At 45.2% G+C, this 24,461-nt stretch overlaps 2 protein-coding genes across 5 annotated transcripts in view; one reads left to right on the top strand and one right to left on the bottom strand.

The window, feature by feature from the left end:
* The window catches only part of pxb, a 96,917-nt gene extending 81,128 nt beyond the window's left edge, over window positions 1-15,789 (bottom strand). Inside the window, exon 1 of the mRNA XM_066738921.1 lies at window positions 15,129-15,789. The gene's annotated coding sequence lies outside the window, so the exon portion shown is untranslated. The remainder of the gene's footprint in view (window positions 1-15,128) is intronic.
* LOC136780513 (gastric triacylglycerol lipase-like) overlaps window positions 1-24,461 on the top strand; it is a 118,575-nt gene that overhangs the window by 81,907 nt on the left and 12,207 nt on the right. Inside the window, exon 1 of one of the 4 annotated variants that reach the window (XM_066738925.1) lies at window positions 2,570-2,651. The exons of 2 other annotated variants lie outside the window; for them this stretch is intronic. The gene's annotated coding sequence lies outside the window, so the exon portion shown is untranslated. Of the gene's footprint in view, window positions 1-2,569; window positions 2,652-24,461 lie in introns of those variants that run through there. One more of the 4 variants, XM_066738927.1, reaches the window with a different exon arrangement.

Genomic DNA, 24,461 nt, shown 5'->3' with positions numbered 1-24,461 from the left:
GTAAACGAGTTTAGCGGGTACAGCTACAACGTGCCAGAAAGGACGTTTGGCTAATTTCATAATAAGGACTGTCGGTGTAACGGTCGCTCGGAGAATTTTCTGCGCAGTCCAGCGTACAGACCGAGATAGGTGGGTATTATAAAAGAAGAGATTCGAAAGACAAGGGAATATTACGTGGTAGCGCTGCAATCCGCAGAGTATACTGCAACGATATGGGATGCGAATTATACATTTGCGTTTTCGGTGTTGCGCAACGAGCCTATAGCGACTGGTTGTCGCATTATTTCAGCATTAGCTTCGCTCACTCGACTCGTATCTCTCGGTTAAGCGCTACCGACTCACGTGCGTGCACCGCAAATATATATGTCTCCCTCTCTCGCTTACACACACACACACACACACACTGAGTTTTCTCCCATATAAGCATATCCCCCCCCCCTGCAACCCTTTAACGCAACAGCAGCGGTGTATGCGCACGTAGTACGCGGTAGCGCGCACCGGTACACGCGGGAATGGTATAATGTAGCTAATATGCCATCGTGCCAGTTATTACTGTAGTTTGCAAACAAGCATCAGAATGGAACGGTAATGCAATCAGCAGTGATACAATCACAAATGTATCGCGTACCGACGGAAGCAGCGGCTACGTTAGAAATGGGAAGTAAGCCGAAATGGCTCGGGGGTAAAAGGCGGCGCGGCGCGGCGCGGCACGACGTGTGTGTGTGATTCAGAGGAGAAGGCAGAAACACAACAATCGTGGTAAATGAGAGTGCTGGAACGAACGTGGAAAACTTCTCGGAGCATTCGTGCGCCGTGCTTTTAATTATTTTTCGAAAGAAGACGCTTATTGCGACTGGCGAACGTATCTATTCCCGTTGAAAAAAAAAATCCGTTTCTCCCATTGTACAGAGAAGTAAATTCACGTTTCTGCAAATGAAAAGACTTTAATCCCAGAAATGCAGTCTACGGGAGAATGCACTGACTACCACTCACAAATCACCCCGTCACTGTGTGCCGCGCCCGTAACTCTTCGCTCCTTTCCTTTTCTAACCTCGGCTTTCCGTCAAATATATTATTTCATACGACTCACTACCTCCAAATTTAAATGCTCATTTTCCAGCTTTCCTACTTTTCCAATAAAACGCCGCGGCGCGACGAACCTATAAAAGTGAAATGCGCGTCCGAAAGACAGGAAAATACCGAGCTCTCTCTCTCTCCCTCTCTCTCTCTCTCTCTCTCTCTCTGCACATTACGTCACTCGATTGAAAGGGAAACACCGCCATGTAAAAAGTTTCTTTCGCGCAAACTTTGCTAGTGTTGCACGGAGGATGTAGTATAAACTATGCGTGTATCACTATACATATATAGTACTATCGTTAATGGCTCGTTCATGTTCATTTTTTTGTGCATGCATAAAAGTACGTTGGGAGTTTCGACGCAACGACCTCTGATGTTTGTTTGTTTCGTGCGCGCTGGTGCTCCATGTTCCGCCGAAATAAAGTGAGGAATGGAGGTAACTCGCTCATGCGGCTCCTACTGGGTCATTTTGCGTTACACACGTGGATGATCGTATCGACGCGCGCGCCACGATACACGTACATATATAATAGGTAGCAGCACTCGTTTCAGTTGCCTCGGAAGTATCTTCGGCAGCGCGCCATCCAGAAATGCGGAATATGGTGTGCATAAGCGCGAAAAAGTGTCGCTATATGTACGATATAAGCTCGAAAGTTGGACGATGGCAGAAAATACAACGCCATGATGGTTTACATAACGGCGAATCCAGCAGTGACGTCAAATACGCTCAGGAACTTTGCATCGAGCGACGACGCCTCTACGAAAATAAATACGCCAAAGTTATTTCAAGTACATTGCGTGAAAACTCGTGCACAATTAATGCACTTCCTCTTAAGCTTCGACTCCCAGATCCTGACGTTGCTACTGCTGTTTTCAATCAGCTTACGAACTCGGTTTCAAAAGAAGAATCCCGATAAAGGCCTCGGAATGGAAAACATTTCGCGCGCCAATGCTTTAACAACCGCATTGGTGTTTTTGTTCGCGAACCTCGGTATGAGAGAGTCGAGTGAATTTACGCATTAAAAATTATTCGAGCTGTAAAGAAGTAACTTTTGTTTTTCTAGTTCTTTGTATATATACGTTAAAGGAAGATTTAAAAATCATCTTTTTCTCATTTTTCGAGTTCAATCTGCAGAACTTTTTTGAAAAATCGCAAGGAACTGTAGAATTTGTCCGGATGCTACCAGAACTGTTTGCTTTTTTTTCCATTTTTAAAAATTTGGGGTGCTAACTTCACGCTGATCGCAACTCTCTTTAACACCCCGCATACCGTTTACACTCTCTTTAAAGTCAATTTCTCAAAAGAAAAACCACCTGTCCGTAAAATCGGACGCGTTCAATAAGCCGAAATATTATTGTGCATATCGATACGGATACGTTATCCGCGTCTTTGTGTTGGAATATCTGTCCGAGGTGCCAAGTTGGTATCTGCGTATTGTTGTATTGTCGTAGACTCGAGATACGCGCTGGTGCCTGCGATTGGAGACGAAACGAAACAGTCCATTGTCCGAAGTGAAAACAAACAGACGTTCTCGTAAACGTTTGGAGGATCAATAGAGTTCGTTTCCTGCGCCGTAAGTATAACCATCGTCTTATCGTAGAAACGGTGCTATTGTTGCAATGGATTAGAAGGATGAGAGTATATATACGGAGGATTTCATGAAATTGTCGAGAAGGAAGCTCGTCGAGTATCAAGTATAATGCTGAAATAAAATTATAATAGGGGAATAGTTTTCCGTTAAGTTTTCCAAAGGGCCAGTGGTGCAGTGTGTCCGTGTAAAAGCGCGCGTCCTGCTGTACGTCTCTCTGGCTTAGGCGAGTAAGAGGCGAAGATGGGACAGCAGCGGCGAGACCGAGGCTGAGCCGAGACGAGGTGACGCGCGCGCGGTCCGCGGAGGGTAATGGCAGTTGGTGTGCGGACCGTGTGCAGTATAGCGTTGCGGTGCGCGTAGAATGGCGAAATAAGTGACGTTGAGCGTCATGAGAACGTAACTCACGTAGAAAGACTCCGGGCAATCTCATCTCTATGTTAATCTTCCCTCTCCCGCAGCGTCGTTGCCGCCGCCGCCGCGTCTTCTTGGACATGTTTATATCTTTTTTCTCCTCCACTCGCCCATGCGCGAGACTCGACCGATCACGGACCTCACCTAACGGACCACCACCGATCAAATTAGCCGAGAAACAAAATCCAAACTTCCTCGAGGAGCAATTACCATCCATTTTCTCATAATTTCCCAACACGGATCACCCAAGAGAATATTCTTTCAAGCTGGAATATAATTCTAAAATCATAAATTCCGTCGTTGCAGTGCATCTATCTCCCGGAAGTCTCGAATTGCCGCAGAGCGGTTGGGACATTCCAACGTCGTTGTAGTTAAATCGCAACTGTTTGAGATATTATAGCCAATCGCGTTAACGGAGGCTACGTGTGTCGTGTGTAGGAGGTGACTCTTAAGATATAGCTATATATACATATACTATATGGCGAGGAGAGTGCTTTGAAAATAAGGACGACGAATGTGATCGTGGCTAAGGTCCCTGGTCAAACGGAAGTCGACTGTGACCCGAGATATCTTACCGGTGTCTCGCTGCTGCTAAATTGATTTACTCGTGTACGACGTCTCTCTCGGCGTTACACCACTCAAATAAATCAATATGGCGGAGAAACGCCAATTCTATCCGACGGAGTGTAGCAACGAGGGAATAATTGCTAGGCGCGGGTTACGATAAATATTTTTCCAACGTTTCGCCCATACAAATTTTACAAATAATAACTGGAGCGTTAACGTTCGACGCGTTCTAGCTCTACTGCACACACACATATATATTCATGTATAGAGTTTATATACGTGACGTTATTTGCGGCGATTCCTGTCCTTCCCGCATAGATATATATATATTACCCTTTGGACGATGATTTTGTTTCGTAGAGGCGCGCCTGTTTCCGTGCACGAACGACGCGTTGGTTCAGTTTGAATTGGAACGACTGCTGGGACTGCCATCTGAAATTTGAATTTGAATGGAGTCACCGCGCTGTTTCGAATTTCTAACGGTGAGTGCGACATCCGTTAAAAATTACATTATTCCACTGTCCCTTTGTACGCACACACGTGCGCGTATATACGTGTTTATACACGCGTGCACAGTCTCACCCGCTTGAGTTCGTAGGCGTACGCTGCAGGGAGGGAGAGAAGCGCAAGCGCGGATTTTTTTTTCTCTCCGACGATTTTTCTCTTCTTTCCCGCCGACGCTGATTGCAATTACGTATGCAGGCGGCGTATCGACGATGCTCGGGCTTGTGCGTTGCTCCGCTCGTCGTCGCACGCGCGGAAAAACCTGGCGATTATTCCAGACAGACCCCCCTCCCCCCCCTCCCCCCCTCTAAGGAACACCCGCCTACTACCGTAACCGTTATGCCGCACCTGTTTCCCTTCATGCATGTATATGTACACACAAATCGCTGGGTACAACCACTGCTGATATTTGCACTAATCTTCAAGATAAACAATTATTTTCGAGCACCTCTGTTTATAGACTGTATATATATAGATCTGATCGAGGGAATTTTGACGGCGATCGCCGTATATACGCGTAAATATACGGAGGTAATGAGATTATTTTTTGAAAAGAGGGGAAACTATGAAATACGAGGCTCTTGGTATTGCTGCGGAACATCCTTTGCACTCACTGTGTTTTCCCTGGTCTTCTGTTTCAAATCCATATCCCTCGCGTCCCAGGGGTAAAAGATCGCTTCTGCGACGCGCGAATAAAAATTGGAAAGACTCTCGGCCGAATGCGACCGTTCGATAACGTTTCTCTACCAAAGCTTCCTGCACCTCCCCTATATTTTCTTACTCGCGACTAGACTCGTCATTTGATCGATACATCCCAATATCAACCGGTGAACTTAATTTCTCGAGAGAGGGAGAGAGGGAGAGAGAGAGAGAGAGAGAAAAAATGTAAAATGTAAAATATTAAAAAACATGATTAAATTGGATTTAATTTTTGGTTTGGCAATTAACGCTCGCAGCTTATCGATAATTATCAGATTACAATGAATTATAATTGAAGCTCGTACATGTATTATCGATAACGAGGGGTTAATAAGCCAATGCAGATGCAGGAGCATTTGCACGCGTAAGTTTTCAGCAGCGAGTCGACGATTCTCCTGGTTTTATTGGCTTTGAAGCGACGCAGGGATGAGGGGGAGGGGGAGGGAGTGAGCGCACGTGCGGGTGGTATCATTGGTGGATTCGAATAAAAATAGAGGACGAAGAAAGGAGTTTGCGGTGTCGAATCGGAAGCGTTGGGGTCGTTTGTAGGGTGTATCACATATATAGGCGCGGGGGGGGGGGGGGGGGGGGGAGTTGGAAGAGTTGTACCGATTGCTCTCGGGGACTCGGTGATATCTCTCGTTTAATTACGGATGCCGGTGAATTTAATATTTGCAGAGTGTGCGGCGAGACCGGCGGCGGCAGATCCGACGGTGCGTCGTTGTCCGACGCGCTGCGTCGGCAAGCGGCAACCCCTTCGCACCCTCGTAAATCTCCTCGTTGGTGCTCTTGGAAAAAAGCGCAGCGCGCGTATTGTGCTCGGTGCCGCAAATCAAGAAAGCCGTAATTACAATGGCGCTTCATTCGCAGGACTGCTGGGCCGCGGCTATGAGGGCATGAGCGAGAAACGCAAATGATACAAAGCTAGACGCAATTGTCATTTCGCTCGGCATGCGCCACCCCACCCAATGTTTACGTATAATTTATCGCCTCTATTGCTACAACAATAAATCCCTCGCATTTGCACTATTTTGTTTTTATATTCAAATTTTAACCTCTCTCTTTTTCACAGTGTTTTATTTTTTTATTTAAGAGTAGAGAGGATTTTAACCGAACGAAACGAATAAAAAGCCGCAATGGAAAATTTCAATTGCACGTATAGAGCGCTCCAATTATATTTTCGACGTTATTCTTCAAGTAATTAATGACCGACCCCGCAGGGTGAATATAGCGGAGATTCATTTATTGTTCGCAATTTCATAACAAATTTAACTCGTTTGATAGATAATTTTCCGGTCTCGTTGTACGAACGTCGTGTCTTGATTCGAGGGGAAAAACAGTTTTGATTTTTATCGTTGCTTAAAATTCGTTCGTTCGTGGCTTCAGCACAGTGGAGGGATTCGTTGGAGTTTTGCGGAGAGTTGTATGTGGGGCTCCGCGCGCGCGCGAGAAAGAGAGAGAGAAGTATAGCGACCGAGCGGTAGCTTGGCAGTTTAACAGTGGACGAGTATCTAAGTGGAAATGGTGGAAATCTTGGAAAAGCATGTGTCTGCCAAGTGGAAAGGAAGAGCGCGCCCCCCGCGTGGCATCGGCGCCCTTAATTTACGGCGCGTGCCAGCCATAAATTCTTGCTGCTGTGCTGGTGCTGCTGCGCTATACCGTGTGGACGCACATACTTTCGTGGGTAGGCGAGAGGAGTCACCCCCCTCCCCTCCCTCCCTCTCTTTCTTTCCCACCGAGTCTTAAGTGAAACCGTGATCTACGCAGGATGAAAAGTACTACATGCAGTGTCGCCTCCTTTCCTATACATATATATATATATATCTATATATACGTCTCTTCGCAGCTATATAGGAGATTTTTGCGCGACACGCTAGAGCGCCCACTTTAAGTGGCTATGGCCAAGGAATATTCGATCGCTCGAGTGTGTCGTGAGCGCACGCGACACGATTTAAGTTTCACATTTGGCCCACGTCGAGATTACACGTAGAGCTACGTGAGTTAGTTGGCGATAAACTTGCAAGGGTCCTTGCTCCTCCTTTGCTTTCGGCTCCTTTCCATTCTTCCTCGCACAGACTGCAGCCCCTTTTCCACCAGCTCTCCCCCCCCCCCCCTCTCTCTCTCTCTCCCTCTCTCCTCAACCTTTCCCATCTTTCCACGTTCGCGCTGCGGCTCCTAGCCGAGACGTCCACGTTTATTTACGACTAGACACGCAAACTGTCTTGGAGAAAAAATAAGAGAAACAGCTAGCGAAGGAGGAAAAAAAGTTTTAAAGCGGAAACGAGAGTTTCGAGGCTGGCTGCGCCAGTGGGAGAATCGACGGTGAAGTAACGGGTATATAGTCATCGGGTCGGGTCGCGTCGCGTCGGCTCGGCAAGCGATATATATAAGATATAAAATTATTTATAAGTCCGGCCAATAAGCTATCAGAAAGCTATTAAAAGTTTTCGCCATCCGGAAATAACCTGTGCTCCTCTGACGATACGGGGCCCTGGGGGAGTCATCCCTTTTTCCTAAATTTTTCCAACGTCTCTCGATACTTATTGCCGACTGCTGCATGTTACATACACGCGATATTTCTTTCAAATTTATTATCATTATTATTTTTCGCGTCCTAGTATATATACTATACCGACTACCGTCTCATTTCCCCCCCCCCCCCCCCCTCCCGCTTTTTCGTCCATCCGCAACGTTTACTCGTTCTCACGGAAGCGGCAAAAGAAAAGTTTTAAAATGCAAGGCTTCGAAATGTCTCGCAATAAAAGCGAGCCGCGTACCGCGCCGCCAGCAGAAATTCAGCTAAGATTTTCTTTTTACCGACGTCTCTCGAACCGCTAAAATTCAGCAAAACTACCCCGAAGCGTTCCTAAATTCTCGCCTTTATTTCATTCAATTCCCGCGGGAGAGTAAATAAAAGCCAAGTTGGCCGCGCTTGCTGTAAATACCGATTGGTCCGGCGCAGTCAGAGCGTATAATTTTATCAAGCGTATAACGACGCTCGATTGCGAGTATTGCAACAAGTAGTTTAAAAATTCAACGTTGCTCTCGGCACGCTCGAGAGAGAGAGAGAGAGAGAGAGAGAGAGAGATGCTTCTTAAATAAGCGTGGTGAGTGATTACTGGTGTAGGGTGCGGTACACGGTAGAGCAGTCAGCATCAGGCAGGCAGGCAGCAGGGTGCACGGAGGATGCAAAGTGAAATTTGAGCGCAGTCCAGTCGCAGGATTTTGTAGGATTAGCGTGCATTAGATTTTCGTGGAAAAGAGAGCTGCGTAAGTTACAGAGCTCTGGAGCCAGGGAGCTTTGCCGTCGAGAGTTAACTGTGCAAAATTCGAGCGTATATAGATTTTCCAGGAGAAAGGGAGGGAGGCCAACACGTGATTTTGCATTTTGCGCGTCATTCCGAATATCCTGCAGAGGCTGCTGACTTGGCGACAACGGCGATATAAACGTAGGCGCGAAACAAATAATAAACTTTCCTCGCGGCCACAAATAGCTCAGCGTGAAAAGGAGCATTATAAATTCGTAGGGCTTAACGGTCCGTAAATCTGTGACATTGGAAAATAACGCAAGCGTGTGCGCGCGCGCGGCACCTATGCGCAATAATTTTCCTTCCTAACGATATATACGCGAGAGGGCTGTGATTTGTCCGGCGTACGCGCTGCTTTTCCTCTCCCGCCTATATCGCAGCGTATAAAAACTTGTATCGTAAATAAAATAGGGACGAGCGGGCGCGCGTTCGTCCATCGTACGCGGAATATGGCATGCATATACATGTATACGATTGTACACTGCGTCTTGGTATATGGGAGAGAAACGGTAGCAAGGCCGCCGTTCTCCGCTTAATCTTAACAACTTATCCATGCTGGCAGCTCGACGCGAATGCAGCCGTCGAGAGGGAAATATGTATTCCGCAATAACTCCATTTTCTTCATACTTTGCTAAATAATTCGCTTTCGCCGTGTCGTCAATCAACTATCGACTTTGCGATACACGACGATAATTATCGGAATATAATTAACGCACAAGTGCGGCTTCCCACATCACTTTTACATGCATTATGCATAGCGTATCATTTTCAATGAAATATGCATGGATATGAAAATTTAATCATAATATAAAATTATATCGCCACTCGCTAATACAGTAAATGCATTATGATATACAAATGTAAGTGATCTAGCGTGGAATTTTCAATTGTCATTGGGCTTCGGGCAAAAATGCAAATTACTTTTATCGTTTAGTACACAGGTTCAAAGTGTTCGATGCGTTTTACGTGTATGTTTATAGGTATAGGAGATGACAGGGCAAGAGCTGGATTGCGTTTGCAAACAAGGAATGTATTTAACGACTGGATGATAAAATGGTAAGGGGAGTTTGGGGAAAGTTTTCGATGAGGGAGAGGGAGACGGATCTCTCGTTATATATAAGTGGATTTGAGTAGGAGGTAAACTGTTGGTCGGAGGCTACTTTAGCAATCTCGAAGGATCATCCCCACCGGACGTACCATCGATACTCCCGTCACGAGTGTCGCGATTGCTCTCGCAACGGGAGGCAAAGAAAGAAAGTGAATGGCACGAGTGGTCCTGGTGGTGGTGGTGATGCTGTAGTAGAGGACGGCGCGGCCCGAGGGTGGAAAAGTCACGCGAAACTCAGCGCTGAAAGAAACTTGACAGCAGCCACAGCTCCTCTCCTCTCCTCTCCTCTCCCCTTTCAGTCCGAGGCTTCGACGACGACTCTACCGACCGTTCTGCTTATGAAAGAACGAAATTTGACGAAAAACAATTTCGACCCTTCTCAACCTCGTCTCCACGGTAGCCCGAATGGGACCAACACAACCTCCCCTCTCCCCTCTCCAACTCTTCTTCCCAGAGATCGTTTAATTTCAACAACGACCCCGACACCCGAGACCTTCGGCTTCTCCCCGAATCGCACTTGTCATCCCACATGTGTTTTCCTTTATTACCCAACTTTATGGTTATAATACAGCGTATGAAATTGCTCGAGTCAACTTTGTTCCCCTTGAATATCGAAAGAGACCAGGGAGAAGCCCGACTAAAAATAATCGCACAATTCAACTATATAATTATCGTACACACGAAAAAATGATATATACCGCGGTTATGATAGGAAAAGCCTTGGTTGGTGAGGGTCTTCTCGAGAAAATGTATATAACTGAGAATAAAAGTGGTAACCGAGGGAAAAGTTGTTTGACGGAGAAAGAGGAAGGATATCGCGTGGGATGACATCGGTGCATGATCGAGTGGTGCTGGGGATGAAGTTAAAAATTGAACTGGCGCATCGGAATGGTGCTTTTGGGAATTAAGGAGGCGTATATATCCGAGGTGGCGTTGCGGAGGCGAAGGTGTAGGAGTAGTGGGACGTTTAAGACATGCTTGAGAGTGTCACCCTACGACGGTGCAATCACTTTCGTAACTTTCTTGGAGTTGGGGGTTGTAGTTGTAGAGGGGGGGGGGGGGGGGGGAGCAGAGCCGGTAGAACGTAGCTCGAAGCCACACGGAAGACAGAGGGGTGTATACCTGGCAAGAACGGTGCAACCCTCGAGGCAAACTTTTGCACGCACGTGTTTCGCGTTTCTCATCGGAAGGCGCCAGAAACGATGCTACCTTCGCTTCATTAAAGCCCCGCCATCCCCTCCTCTCTCTCTCTCTCTCTCTCTGTCTCTCCGCCTGCCTACTTGCCTCGGATCTACCTTTTCATACCTCTTCTCGCCCACGTCACGAACGTCACCGATCCTCCGTCTACTTCAACTCTACCTGCTACTTATATGTCATACATAATACCAACCGAGCCAACCTGCCAGACCCTTGTGTCAGCGAGAAACTCCCTTCCCTTGTAAACAAAACGAGCTTAATACCGATACACGTGTTCGCACGCACCGCGCACTGTGTGTATACTTGTTAAAATGTCCACGAGTTTTTCGCTGGTCCCATGCATTCTCGCTGTGCGTGTATTATACCAACACAGCGACGTTGTGCCGAGAATCCGTAATAAATGTACCATATACATATGCGTATAATAGTATCAGCATTATCTACGTCGGTGGGTTTTGTCATTTTGGCGGGCTTCTCTCCCACTTATATGTGTATAAAGTTATACATTCTTGTGCTAGCGAGTGTCACTGTGTTGGTACGCACGATCCTGTAAGAAATACACGATAAAATCGTATATACAGCCTTATAGTCTGCTTCGGAGCTAGTATATATACGCGTATATAATGCTCCCTAGATTTATTTAGGTAGAAAGATGCGATAAAGAGTAGAATCAATGATGGAACACGCGACGATTGACGGATAATCTGTTGTAAGGGTTTGTTCACAATGGAAGAGGAGTAGTATCGTTGTGTTTGGGGAGCTTTTGGAATTTTACTGTTGACTCATCGAAGGAACATTAATCACCTGGTTAAAAGGGAAACTTATCGCAACCGCTTAGTCGCGTCAGCTAGAAACGGAGCTGGAAAAAATTCTGTGAGAGAAAATACGTGAAGAGGAAAATTGCAGAAAAATTTTATCTGACTTTGTTAAAGTGGGCCGAGCGATTAGGGCCCGTTAACTGGGAAGGGCGCGTATTCTGGCACTCGCGCAACACAAGTGCCTTTTACGTTCGGCTACGGATAATGGCGAGCCTTAAACGACGCGCTGTATCTAGTCCCGGATACGTCCTCAAAACTTTAAGCATCCATTCGGCTCAAGTGCAACTTGACATAAATTCAATCGCATCGTGATAACGCGCGTCTTCTCTTTTCTCTTGGGCTCTGCAGCAAAACTAGAGCTATTTTCTGCGGATATTACCCGACGAAACGGACAATTTTCCACGGAGGGGAATATCGGAGCTCGCGCGATGCAGGGAAGAAAGTGAAACTCTTGGTTAAATGAAATAAACGAATTTGTTGTAATTGGGAGGGGTTGATGGGAAAAATCGTCGGAAGAATGCGCCTGCGCCATTATTTACATGGTATCTCAAAGTATTCGGAGGGAAAAATTCCCTTTTGACGTTGGCATTCTTGAAGAGTTCTCCGCACTCCGGTCGCCCCGTATAGGTATATACCTTTCGTACGGTCTTTGTGCGGGAAAAAGAGCTGTTCGCTCGAACTCAACGATACCGCAAGCTACCCTTATGCGCGCGCGCGATACAAGCTTCGAAAAGTCCGTATAGAGCGAAGAATTTCAAGCGATATGAACGGCGAGTGATGAAGCCGAAAGTTCGAATGGCTTCCAGGACTGAATACACCGAGCTTTCCTCCATCGTCAATTGGATTTCTCTCTCCGTACATTAGAATTCGCGATAAGCGCTCTCCTCCACTTTTCAGGCAACTTATTTTTCTACCACTATAGTGCTAACAAGTTCGATTCACCACCGGAGATCCCATCCCTGCTAAATCGAAGCGCTTTCATATTAATTTCCTCGCCAACGTCAGCGCAAACATTTTTCAAAGAACAAATATGATTTCAACCATATCATATATATATATATATATATATATATATATATATATATATGAAGCTTTCCAGTAAAAACATCAATCTATACTTTTTTCGCATGAATGGCAGAATTGTTTCGCTTTTTTCCAGCATTTTTTTGGCATTTATAAAGAGAGCATTTTTTAGTTAAATGGTAGTTGCCGCGGGAACTGGGTGAATTCTCCCGTAAATGAACTAACGCGAGAGGATAAAATAAGCCGCGTCTCGAACAGGCCGCAACGAGGCTCCCGTTGAAGGTGTTCCTTTTCCATTTGGTTGGTGGATGGAACCGGCAGAACTGGAGATTTTCGCTATGGTTCCTCATAACTTCCTAATAACTGTCAGCGACAGCCGTACTCATAGATCCCGCTGATCTCGGGATTTCCGAGAGCCAGCCCAGAGATTATTTCGGATTTCATTTCAGCTTGCATTCTAGTGGTTCGGCTCGATTTAACTCTCCGGTCCTTCGTAGAAAGAAAGCAAAACTGATTAGTCCCAATTATACGAAGCTTTTCCTTCTCCACCTACTCCTCCTCCTCCTCCTCCTCCTCCTCCTCCTCCTCCCACGCACACGAAACTTTATTAACAATCCACCGAGCATATATGGTACGTATACACAACTGCATGGCCTGCAGTTTACATTATTATTTTCCTTCTAATTGCAGAGGGAGCTTCATCGGAGAATATAATTCGAGGATCGTTTCTCGCGTGTTATTCATTAGTTTCATTTCGCGTAAGCGATGCGTGGGCGTTATGCCCTATTATTTTCCCCACCTTGTCGTTTTTTCCGTGTCGGCTTTGTGTCTCGCGGAATCGGATTCGAATGTAAAGCTATCGTGTTTCGTTTACCGCGAAAAAAAACGTCGGTCTCGTGAATTCGATCAACCTGCCATTGCACGACGAGTCGGGACGACACGGCGCGACACGACGCGACACGACACGACACGGCACAACAGCCCGATACAACGCGACGCGACATGCACCTTGCTGTCCGAGTTGGAGAGATCACAAGAGAGATCACGTTACTTTGGGACGTTGGCTGTCATCTCTCGCTCCCTCGGTTCTTATGAAAAACAATACTTGATTGTTCTCGAATTTTCCACAAGATAAAGCGTCCGTTCGAAACCATATATATATATATATATATATATATACATATATAGCCAAAGCTCGATATACGTAACAATTGGGAGCAAACGTGGAGATCACTCGGAATTTAAACCAATTACAACTCGTACTGCAGTTTTAAAAAAAGCAAACAAACAAAAAAAGATCCATCGATCGTAGTACGTTTATTCGTAACGATCGAGATATAATAATAAATGGATGCAGGTAAAAGTTGTTGTCTTTTTTTTTTCTCTATAGCATGATTTATTATATTAGGTATAAAGATCGATATATACCATGATACTCTGGACGATATTATTTTTGGCGAACTGGTCTGATATTTGCGAAGCTTTCGCTGGGCGATCATCCGAGCAACACCGCGATTGAAAAGTTGCCGTGTCACTGCATTTAAGCGGACTTTTATAATAGGAGGCTTGAGATTAATTTCACGGTTTACGTAGGGCGCCAAGCATTTTTCATTCTGTTAAAATAGCAGTTAACGCGTACTTTTCATCACTTTAATAGGCTTGGGCGTAGGCTGAATAAATTTAGATAAGGTCGATTGGGTTGCTTGGCCAAAGGCAAAGAACCCGCGGAGCATATACTTTTTCTTCCCAACTTTAACGTGTGTATACATCTATTTAACAACTCTCTTCGGTTTTTTCTGCGCAACATGAAAAAAGATATATCCTTATGTAATTGAACGTGGTGGTGGGTCCCGAATAGCTCGTTTATCATCCCTAATAATAGCGCTATATCTCGTTGTGAAAATATATAATATGTACATTCGTCATTCGTTGTTTAACTCTGGTGTATCATTAAATCTGAGTATGATTATCGCGCTAGAGAAGCAAGCGGATCTCTCTAGCATGCACGGAGATGCGAAATATCATGCACCGGGGGCGAAGGTTCGAAAGGAATATTTAAACAAACGTAATGGAATTGAAATCGGAGATCCGACCGCGCGCACTTTCTACCTATAACGTGCATATAAAGTTTCGTTTAAATCGGTTTATCCAGTTTTAAGACAATCCTGTTGAACGCTGGTGGATACGCGCGTTACGAGAGACACGTGAGATTCAAACTCGAATCGAGAAGAAAAGTTTGCGCAAAAAACTGATAATCCCATTGGTTGTCGATGCAGTACGTTTAAAAATGAAAGTATATATAGGTTATAAGTTGGATTATTATAAAGCAAACGAAAGAGAGAGAGAGAGAGAGAGAGAGCAGTGTTTTCCTTTAATCAATTAAAAGGGCTATATCGGCTGACTGAAAAGTTTGGAAAAAGCATCGGGTATATATACTTTGCCTTCTGTGTATGTACAATCGAACGAAGGATTTTCTAGGTTCTTGCGCAGTTTCGAGGAACGATAAAACGAGAGGATAAAAGGCAGTGTACTGACACGAAGCATGCAGTACTGGATCGTGCACGTGTAAAGAGCACCTTTCAGGCCGAATGGTAAATTTGAAAAGGGGGCACAAGTTTAAGGGGAAATAAAAATGAGTACTGGACCGACTTATATAGAGACTGCTGTTTTAGGAGGAGCGTTGGTGCATCGGCACGTGTTTCTCAGGTATATAGGAGGTAAGAAATTACGGTAGGATGGAGGAATATCCGATGCGAGCTCGTTCTCGAGTCACGCGATAATAAAAGTAGATGAGTATGAAAGGGAGCAAAGTGGATGAGCCTACCTTAAAAATTCTAACGACGTCGTGTCGATTTGCTACGAGTGCATTTCCACGAGAAAGCAGATCCTTCGCTTTGGGTCAGTCAGCGGCACAGAGAGCACGTCGATGATGCGACCGTGCTCCTCCTGCCTGCCCCGCACACCACTTTCCACACCAACTAAACAAATTCTCTTTATCTTCCTATTTCCTGCCCGGCGACTATTTCCTCCAAAGCTCTCTTATCTCCTCTCCGCTATCTTCTCACACCTCCTCCACCTCTATTCTATTCACTTTCCTCGATCATCACTCACTATCGATTCTCAACGTTCACTCCCAGCAAATCACAGAAAACTCGAACAATCCAAAACCTCCGTAGCGCCTGCTGGGTAGATACGTAAATGTCAAAGAGAACTTTGCTCTCTTCTCCTTCGAGGAGAGATCAGACACGATCGATGCGATTTTTGCAGGAAACGTATAAACCGTTTGTTCAGCTTGATTTTTCGAGCAAGATGAACGCTCTATTCGTAGTCATCGATCGCGGCATGCGAAACGAGAGAGCGGGAGAACGGTGCTGCGACTTCTCCCAAGGGTTCCCTCGCGATTAACGGGCCCGAAAAGCGCCCTTTTCGGGGAGCCCTTTGCACATTGGCATGTCAATCTTCTTTCCTCTCCCCTTCTCTCTCTCTCTCCCTCTCCCTCTCCCTCTCCCTTTTTATATAGGTACCCCTTTTATTCTCTATCGGCCTCTCTATCCTTTTCTCCGTGGTTCGCGCCTGCTCTTTCAGTGCAGCCGCTCATCTACACCCCACAAACTCCTGTCGATCCAACAGGATACTCACTTCGTGGCGACCCGCGGTACACTGTTGCTTGGAACTGTCGTCCGATGCCACCGAGCTCCCACTTCCCCCACTCCTATTCATCCATCCAGCTATCCCCTCTTTCCTTTCGCCGGTAACGTACCCCTCGCCCCTCCCCAGCCGCCCATCACCCTAGCTCCCTTCCTCTTCTCGCTTCAACCCTCATTCAGACTCTTCTCCTCCTCCTCTCCTCTCCACTCCTCTCCTCCCCCTCCCCCCTCTTTCCTTCCTCCTTTCCGCAGCCACCGCTCTGCTCCGTTTCGTTTCGTTTCGTTTCGTGCATGCCAGACTCCTCTCATGACTGTGCGAGAATACCGATTTAACAAACACCACTGTCCAATCTTCGATACACCATTGCCAAAATTTCACTCCATTGCAATTTTTTATTCTCTCCTCTTAACACCGCACACATCGCCAACTGAGTATAGTATATGTATAGCTATATAGAAAGAGAAAAATCAGGAAAGAACTCTCTCCCCAATAGGTTCTTATCTCTTCTTATTCTTTCTTTTCTGTCAAATTTACCACATCTCATATTTTCCATTTGTTCTCTTTCCGAGGAACGTGACAAAATATGCGAATCCTCTCTAAATTTAGCTTAAAATATTATATAGCGGATAGCGAAATACGAAGAATAAATTCGCGCTAGGTGGGGTGCGGTGGATTTTGAAAAATCTTTCGTTGACATTTATCAAATCCAGTGGTACATAATTATCGTACGACTGTGTTTGGCTTTTACGCGGCAAGATAGAAAGTTACGAAGCGTGCAGTTTTTCGTACAACAATGGAGCCTATCTGTAATAGATTTATGATAGCGAGCGCGACACGGTATAATTTTTTCGAGTGGCTATCCCTGTCTGGGTGTTGGGTGCGCGAGAAAAAAATAAAACAATGGCAACTCGGTAGCTCTTCTGGGACGGCGTGGCTCGGCGCGGCGTGTAGGCAGACCCGATCTGCTTCTTTGCCCGCACACTTCGTAGAGACTCGTCGAGCTCCTTTCGTCTTGGCGCATCGACTATACTTTTACAGACTACTTTAAGGCTGGCGCGAGAATGAAGGCGCGACCGAGACGAGTGATTTTGCAGCTTAGCATTCCATAAAAGGGGGAACCGTGAAACAAAAGAAGAGAGATAAAGAAAAGGAAACTGCCTCGAGAGATACAGGCTGCTCTGTTTAAAAGTAAATACTTGTATATTCTAGCCAATACAAGACAATTGTATTAATAAAAACAACATTCCACCACATAGTTTACCAACCATTCTTCTAATCTCGAGGCACGCAAAATTACCGATTGTTATATGCTATATATTTATCGCAAAAACTGATAGCACTTTATCGAGGTACGCTTTGCTACATTGTTGGCGATGGTTTTAGACTCGAGCATTATTCAAATGACACCCTGTATAGCGGTAGTTGGTAGGCTCGAAGCGATCGAACCTAAAAAGTGTCGTAAGAGGGCGGGGAAGCGGCGAGAGAGCCGTTCACGGGTTCTGCGACTGTATTACGCGTGCGTTGGTATGCGTACGTGTGTGAGGTGTCCTTTGCACAGTCACTGATTTCACTGGCCCTCCTACATCTAGATTTACAACTTTTTGGGGTGTGTTTCCTGTCGGTTAGCTCGTATAATATCACGCGAGCAGTTGGGACCGGCGATGAAAGAAGGTGTGTGTGTGTGTGTGTGTGTCTTCAGAGTTTTCCGCTCCTTTAAATGGTGGCAAGGTGAACGCAGACGATAATGCCCGGCCAAATACAACGCGTCTCTCGATGATCGATCGAGCCACATGCCTCGATAGAATTGTACAGAATTTTCTGGCCAGCTCTTTGCTATATACTCGCTCACCACAGGCCACGATTAGCTTGCGGCTTCTATGCGGTTGCAGCGCGTGTTCGAGCACGAGACTTTTGAAAAATAGATATTTCGCCTCACAATTCAATACTCTCCCCCGCCCTCCCCCCCTCCCCCCAACACTTTTATCACTTTCTCCTCTCTTCTTTCAAAGAAAATAAATCTCACTGACCAGTGACAAACATGCAGTTCTTCCACATAATATACATGTACACGTATAATAAAGACATTAAAATTCTTACGAGACAATATTTATTCTTGCAGCCATTTTTTCCAGCAAAGTTTCTCTTCTCCTCACCTACACAGCTACAGAGTGTTCGTGGTAGAGCGTTGTAATTGCGTGGGAAAAGCGGTGACGGTATCCAAGTTCAAAGAGTAAACATTATGTAATGAGTGAATAGAGAAAAATGATTGTTATGTGAGAGAAGGAAGGAAGGAAGGAGTGTGCGTGAGAGAGAAGAAGCGGAATATAAGGCAAAAGAGCGGGCGACCCACGTGGAGAGTTTGGATTGTGGTTCGGTCCTATTGTGAAAACGATTCATTGTTATACCTCAGTCGGGGTGTGCTTTTACATTTTTTCGAAAAGCAAATCGACTGCTGTCAACGGGCTCATATTTTATCACATCGAGGCTCGAGATGTATAATGGAAACCAATGAAATATCATCGGGTCTTTTAAGTTTGCCGCCAGGAATAAGACCGCCGCTTTTATTGCTGAATGTAATAATAGCATAAGCTTTATATTCCTCTTTAAATGTCCATCTTCGGGATATTCCTACGAATCCATTTTGTGTCCAAACCAATTAAACGACCGATTGTGATGTTTCCCGCGCATGTTTATACATATATATATATATATATATATATAAGGCATCCTCCTGAATGGTATAACGCTCGCATGCACGAACGACACGTAAATATTTATTGCACGGAGACTCTGCTCGTGGATACAAAGGTCATTGATTTTTCCAAATAAGGTATACAATAGTGTGCGCGTGAGAGCTCCATTATTTATCCGGCTTGTTTTTTTCTTCCAAATAGAAACTTTTTAGCGACATTAGAGGTGAAAGTCAAGAGTTATCCATTTACGTATCACGGCTGCAGTATATCCGATTTGCTTAATCCACTTTTCAGGATTTTGTCCTTTTCACTGTAAGCGTTGTTGCGAGCTTAGTATTGAGATCGAGAGTTTTAAAAGTGAGCGTGTTTAGCACAGTGGCAACCAGGCGTCAGGCAGGCAGGCAGAAAAAGTACAGCGACCCGAGTGGGGTAACCTAAAGTGTATGTACTAGGCATCCGTATTGTGAAATGCCCTCCTGCGGGTAAGTTTACACCTTTTCATGAAGTGCTTTCTGCCGTCGAGTCGACGTGATGGAGCGGAGAGCCTGCAGAGAGAATAATAATAAAACGTGTATTTCATTCATTCCAGTAGTGTAACAGTATTAAAACAGCTAGGTAAAAATCAACCAAAGGTGCTACGTCATTTTCAGCTATAGCGCGAGAAATATGCACGCAACATAATTTCCATCCAAACCTCTTCCTATTCCCTTGCTTACCACAAGATAATTATACCTATTCAGGCTTCGTTTATCAAAATGAGATCCAATTAGAAAGGCTTCCATTTCGGATCAAATTATTATACAGAAGCTTAAAGCATATATTTCCATCTCCAATATATTTATATATGTATATACTACATACATTTTGCCGGATTTCTTTCCACGAGCAATGCAACAATTCTAATTAGAAAATGTTCAAATCAGATTTAACAATCTCCATTGTTCCGGTAGTATATTTTACTATCGCGATAAACTAGGTATAATTATTTTTTCAAACACACTTTTCTGAACGAAAGGAAATTAGTTTAAATTGATTGTACTATTCAAGGAATAAAAGGGTATATATAGAAATAGAAAGAGAGAGAGAGAGAGAGACAGAGACGATCCGGATATTTCTAATCGAATGACAAAGTCGCTTCGGTCCAAGTAAAAACGCTTCGGTGCCGCGCGCGTGCAGCTATAGCGCGAATATTCTGGATGGCGAGGGTGCAAAGTATATGTATTTTATAATTAACAGTTTCCTGTCTGCGCGGAGGTATATCGTGCAGGATATACTGCGAATAGAAAGTTTAAGAGAGAGCGAGTGAGAGGAAAAAAGGAAGAAGCGTATAAAGCGCGAGGAGCGAAGGAAGAAAGAGAGAGGGTTGGTTATATTTTGGCGAGCGATCGTTTGCCAGCGCAAGAGCAACAAATATGTCGCGTCTAATTTGAGGCGTTTAGAGGCGTTTGCGTGGCACGTTGGCATCGTATCGCTTAAATGCACGAGCGCCATGCGCCTCTCCTCTCCTCTCCTCTCTCAACTCGTGCACACACTTACTGGTGCAGCAGCAGCAGCACAGCTCGTCGGTCCGTCCTTTGCTAGCCGCGCCAGTTCCTCTTCCCGTTCGTTTTAACACGCTCGACGGGCGTATAACGCGTGCTCGTTATCTCGCTTTTATCTGCGCTCTCGCGTTGCGCGCAACCGGAAACTGGATTAGACCGTCGCGGTAACGGAACATCCGTCTTCTTATATCGTCGGAGGGATCTGAGCTGGCACGCTTGGAGGTTGCTTGCTTGGTGCAGGCCACCGGCAACGCCAACGCCACCGAGCCTCGCCTGTAATTTCCGAGGCGAATCTGGGTCACGAGCTGCGCGAATATAAGGGCTGTGTCTCGGCATTTTCTTGTCTTTTACTACTACCCCGCTACTCCCCCTCCCCCCTCTCACTACCGAACTTCTAGCCAAACAAGAAAGGGGAGGAAAAAGAAACGAGGCGGTCTGCTCGAAAGCTCGCCGTAGCGAACTCTGGCAAATACCTGGGGCTATACGCGGAATTCGTGTCAAGAGTTTTCTCGCGTGCGCATGTTTACGCTGAGGAAATGGAGGAAACGGAGTATAGGCCGTGTTTAGACGGGGCGAGGGTGCTTCGCTACGTGCGGCAGATGCGAAAATTGTTCGCTAACGGCTCGAGCGCAAAATCGATTGTTTGCCCGTTGCGCATTCAACTCGTAAAATAAAAACTGTTACCTTTTTTTACTCTTGCCTTTTTTTCGATCCCCCCCCCCCCCCTCTCTCTCTCTATGTAGCCTCTCCCCACCCACTCACGCTACCCCGTCCCTCTCTAATTCTATCGCGCTACCGCGCGTGGACCCCAGTGAAATTCGACTGGTGTAGAGGTACGCGAAAAGCGACTGAAACGGGCCAACGTCGAATTCCCGTTTTTCCTCTCGATGAAGCAAACATTGAATTTTTTAATGCCAGGCCTTTTTTCCACGCCGAGCCAATACTACATATCCATCGGTGCCGGGCGAAATTCGAATGAGCACGCAGCAGCGCACGGCGCGGCGGTCCGTTGGGGCTCGACGAAAAAAAATACTCTCGCTCGATTTCCTTCGTGCCGCCGTTAATATCGCTGTTGATCCTTACGCTCAGCTGCTCAATTTGTGGATTTCCGCGCGTATATACCGTCGTCAATATTGAATAATCTATCTGGCAAAATAGTGCTGATGCGTGACACGCGCTCAAACATGCGCGGGCACTATATATATATATATATATATATATATGTATGTTGTTGTGAATTTTATTTTTTAACCTTTCCTCGACATAACGAGGCTAATCGACCAAAATAATCGATTACGCGAACAATGAGGCGAGGTCGTATTATATTTTGGCCGACAATCGTTGTTTGTTCAACAATCTCGTATATATAGATGCAATAGTTAAAATTAATTAAACGGCCCCGATCCACACGGGCTACCCCGGGTGTTTCGTCGATGTGTTTACCGAGAGGGCTTTGAGGATCGAATTGCGAGCGTGTAATACACCGTGCGAGAGTTTCCCATCCTTCGTTCCCTCGTGGAACATCGCTGGCTAGTAGCTATATACCTATCGACCCCCTTTTGCTCCACCGTCTCCCCCCCCCCCCCTCCTCAACCCTCTTCACTCTCCACCACTCTCGTCCCTTTTCGCCTCTCCGTTGACTGCCACCGCTTCGAAAACCACCTTAGATTACCGCCGGATATCCGTAAATACCTCTCGCGGTTATTTAGTCTCTTCGCTTTTCACTCAGCTCAGCTCGATCGGAACGAGCCAACGACTCGCTTTGCAATGCATTCGAGACTCTCGTCAAACGATGCCAAACAAGCAGCGGCTGGCCCTTGGAAAAGAACCGGACTCGATCGTAAAAACTTCTTTTTCCATGACGAGAACGCACAGCCAAGACGTTCATAATCGAACCTTGAAAAATGAGAAGGTTTTGTTCGTCGTTTCACGACCGACGAATAAAGACTTTTTTTCACCTGATATATCCCAATATAAATATCGGAGAATGCTCTCTACAAAAGGGGTAGGGGAGAGGCTATTGGGCATAAAAAATTGCTAGGATATAGTTTTTGCGGCTTACCTATATACCTATACACATATATACTATATAATACACATATTTCCCGATGGCAAATTTATGTTCCTCCCGATGCGAAATTTCGATTCTACCAACGGAAGCAAAGCATTTGTATATTTAAATATATATGTGTGCATAAGTGACCCGTGTGTACAGAAATTGGAAAACAAGATTTTAATGCGTCATGATTTGTCTCTGGAAAATAAAAAAAAAAATACTTTAGAAAACAGTCGCAGAAAAATCTGTATTTCCGAATAAACCGACCCGACCAATGTTATACTGTACACTGTATATATCTATATATAACAGATATCGTTTAAAGTTTTGAAGCAAGAGTTAAAAGTACAGGTTAACCGAGTACTTGAAACTTAGCATAGTTTTGGTAAGAAGATTTTCAAGATCACTTATCGGTCTCTGAGAAAAGATTTTTGCAAGAATTTACCCTCGTCCCCCTTTGTGCCGAAACCTTAAGTGGATATCCGTTTGACACGTCGATTACGAATGCTAAGCTCTCGGATCTTCGATAAACATCGATATATTCATAGTGCTCCGACGACGCTGGCGAATACAAAATTCCATTTTGTAAAAATCCTCTGCGATCATGACAGTGGCGATTGCTGCAGAGATTTCTGTGAAGGATATACCATAAGACAATATACTATATGTAGGAGAAAAGGTATCAGCGTTTTGTTATTTATGGTGCAATAAGCAATTTAGGCTGATGGCTCCTGCATTGCAATTTGTAGCTGAGGGGCTCGATTCGGTGATAAATATCCTATTTCCAGGGGTGGAAGGTTAGTGAAAAGTTGGTAAAGCGTTGTGCAGGAGATAAGAAGTCTAGTCGTAAGAATAAGGGGGGAGGGGAGTGAATTTTGCCAAGGGGTGTTTCGTCTGCAAATATTACAGGCTGGCCAGGCTGGGAGCAGATCGATGGCGGCTAGTGTTCCCGGATGTTGCGTTCGCTATGCGTGTACCGTGTACCTGAAAAAAACTGCACCGACAAAGGCCATAGACTGGGGCTGCTCTTGTAGTGAAAGCTATAACGCTGTGTGGCATGGACCCTCTGTGCGCTACCCACTAGCAGGGATAAGCTGTGGTCAATCTCCCACACAGGCGTAATCATTTCACATGAGCACAGGTGCTACCGTATGTGTCGTCGGTGGCCGACAGTCTGGTTGGGAGTCGATAGTGCTTTCCCTACTACAAAACATCCACGAGACTTTTTTCCCAGTACTCCAAGCGTCTCCGGTCTTTGTTTGCCGAGGGACGGTCCCGAAAAGTGATGCAGCGAATTTCTAGAGTGTTTGACAAATACCCCCTCCCCTACCCTACTAAGTAACGTGTATGTATGTGTATATATACTACCGTGTCTCTCCTATACCCTTGTCATCTTTTGCATCCCATTGCTCGTTTCTCGCACAAACCATGTTAACGCGTCTCTCGCGTGCTTATGAATTTTCACCTAGCTCCTTGATTAATAATTGCTTCTACATACTATATATATTCTCGCTACTCCAAATACGTCCCAATCTTTAAATCCCTTTTCATCCACCCTTTTCCTATTTTCAATAAAATTTCTACTATTTTTTCATGTCCCACCTCCCCTCTCCCCATTCTTCAGCACACCTCTCTCGTGCATTTTTGCAAACGAGAATCGTTTAATTGCCGTATAATGGGTAGCTGTATAAAGCCAAAAAGAAACTACCGTGTGTATGCTGTATAACTTACGGTTTTTATATCTCTGCCGGTGATCCTATATCGTTTTTCTATCGCTGATAGTTTATTCGTTTATAGGTACGTGTTATACGAGACATTTCTATATCGCAAGAACGATAACGCGTACAATTGAATTTTCAATATTCTCATGAGCAAATAGGGGAACGTTTTCTATCTGTATCCAACCAATGGATATGACGATTAAACGCGTCGATAGTGCCATATTCGAAGAAACATGAGTCATTGGTTTTATCGAAACTTTGTACCAGATTTTTTATTCGAGAAATATTTCATTGATAACAATACCCAAAACGAGGCTTCTAGCTGTTGGATTAAATTCACGTAAATTGGACGAAAAATTGGGGGGAAAAGTTTTTACGATATGCCTTATACGTTTCGGTTTCACTTGCCGCGTACGTTGTTTCTCCTATACAAACTGTTATTGCTCGCTACGGCTATACTACTGAAATTTATCGACGTGATACAAAAATCTGGATTAA

Source organism: Prorops nasuta, unplaced genomic scaffold, assembly GCF_024137725.1.
Source record: "Prorops nasuta isolate Cenicafe-Biocafe unplaced genomic scaffold, Cenicafe_Pnas_1.2 PNAS00019, whole genome shotgun sequence".
NCBI lineage: Eukaryota > Metazoa > Arthropoda > Insecta > Hymenoptera > Bethylidae > Prorops > Prorops nasuta.
The sequence above is the reverse complement of the archived record's forward strand: the minus strand, read 5'-3'. Positions and strand labels throughout refer to the sequence as shown.